Here is a 2,409-nt window from a genome sequence, read left to right on the forward strand (position 1 = left end):
TACGGACTCGTTTGGAAACGATCACATCGGTTAAAGGGCACCATTCAGTGTTACTTATACTTTTTTTCACTTGCTAAGTTTAATCTTTAAGTTAAAATGAATTATGTACATGTTTGCCATTTGTATGGCAACTGCATGTCAACTATCAAAACAATGTTGTTACATGAGCCCAACACAAAAGGTCAGATGAAAGATGACACACCTTAAACATGAGGCCAAACAAACCATCTGTGACTGCTATGGGAACAATGTATGTTTGAGATCATGTTCCTCTAAGTGTGAGCTTTATCGCTATAACAACAGACAATGCTGCATATTTGATATCGGCCAAGACAACCTCTAACAGCACTACCTCTTATTTACAAGGACCTTCAAACTACTGAGTAGAGAAGCCTACTATCATGAGTTGGTCTCTGTCATCCACATGATACAATTGCTCATAGTTCTTGTTTTGCACTTTACATAGAGTTTCCCGCTGCCCAGTTCCTATGTGGCCTTGACTTGCACTTAGCCTACTATATTACATTTACTGGCAAATTAAAGAGTACTGGTGGTGCTGTCATGGACAGAACGTTCCAGCCTGCCAAAAGTTCCGGATGACGCAACAGAGAAGTTCCGATCAGCTGTTTTGCTTTTTCACGTGAATGATAATAGAATCTTTAAGGCCATATCTGTGGGGCCCTACGGAACTCCCTCCAGTCTTTTTCTGTGTTCTGGGTGTAATGATTTGCTCACATAAGCCTAGAAATTAGTCTTTGCGTTAGATTTTGGCATTTTGTTTCCTTGCCATGACTCTCAAACAGTAACTCTAATGATGATCCCTTAAGCGTATGGGGATTTATAATTATTTAAATAAAATTATGATTTGCTGCACATATTCCTCGTCATAAAACCTTCCAAGCTGCAAAACTACCAAGATGCTTTAATTTAGCCTCAATGTCTGTCTCTGGTTTACACAGAGGATGAGTACTTGGCTTTCTTTGTGATGCAATTTAAATGGTAATTTCCGGGACAAGAACCATGCTAAAGGCCCCCCTCTACCCCTTCTGATCTCTCAGGTGATGTCTGTGTGCATTCGCTGCTGTCTGAAGAATTGGACGAAGTGACACTTGGTTCCTGGTAACTAGCTGTCCAGTTAAAAGTGGCAAAGTTGCATTGACACATTTGCTTGTCATGACTTAGGCCTGAATCCACCACTGGCTCTCTACGATGAGTCAAGCATGCTATTCTAAGTTATTGTTGTAATGAATATTGTACATTATACATCACAAATACAAGTATTGTATGAGTATTTAACATATTTACTACTTAATTGTAACTTTATCTAAAAAATGTAACCTCTCCATAGCTATTCTAGTTATTATTAGTTATAATGTGCCATGCTAACATACTGTATGTGTCCCAGGCTGAGGCATGTAAACCTCCCAGCAATGTAGTCATGTTTCAGTCAGCAGAAGCGGTAGGTCATTTGCTATTTGTTAATTCCTGCCCCGTGATCTTTGTGACTATAAAAAGACGGTCCCGTTTTCGTTCTGCACCTGTTGCCTAGACGTGGCCCCCCACTCCCCCCACTGAGTCGAGGAGTGTGGCCAACATCCTGGAGTAGTTTTTCAGCTCTTTCAACCAAAGTACTGTGACCCACACTGTGAGGGACCAAGGCGGCACTATGAATCTCCAGTAACTCATTTTTGGAAAAGGCCATTCTGCTTTAGCGATTCAAAATGCCCCAGGCATCTTTTGCAGTATCGATTCATGTATTTCAAAGCGCAAAAAATGTCAAAGTTTGCTGTCTGGGTTAATCCTTACTGAATTCGATTTTGCAGCGGACATACCCTCTATACTTGTAGAACCTGGATCAAAGTTAAGCGCTTCTTATATTCTGAAAAACTCTTAAAATAGTTGGCTGTTACAAAGTTTGAAAAAAAAGAGAGAGAGAGAGAGACAGAGAGAGAAAGAGAAGTCTTTGTGTGTGTGTGTTTGTGTGTGTGTGTGTGTGTGTGTGTGTGTGTGTGTGTGTGTGTGTGTGGTGTTGTGTGTGTGTGTGTGTGTGTGTGTGTGTGGTGTGTGTGTGTGTGTGTTGTGTGTGTGTGTCTGTGTGTGTGTGTGTGTGTGTGTGTGTGTGTGTTTGTGTGTGTGTGTGTGTGTGTGTGTGTGTGTGTGAGTGTGTGTGTGTGTGTGTGTGTGTGTGTGTGTGTGTGTGTGTGTGTGTGTGTGTGTGTATAAGAGAGGGGGCGGGGGCGGGGGGGTGGACAAAGAGAGAGTTGGGTCAAGGCCTATGTCCTGGTGCAGCAGTCTCATTGCCCACAGCCCAAGGTCATAGGTCAAGGTCATAATGCGGAACACTGAAGCAGGAGGACAGGAGCTCCGGTTGAAGCGGCCCACTGAGGCGTTTGTCAGCACCTGATGAAC

This window comes from Clupea harengus, chromosome 13 (assembly GCF_900700415.2).
Source record: "Clupea harengus chromosome 13, Ch_v2.0.2, whole genome shotgun sequence".
NCBI classification, from domain to species: domain Eukaryota; kingdom Metazoa; phylum Chordata; class Actinopteri; order Clupeiformes; family Clupeidae; genus Clupea; species Clupea harengus.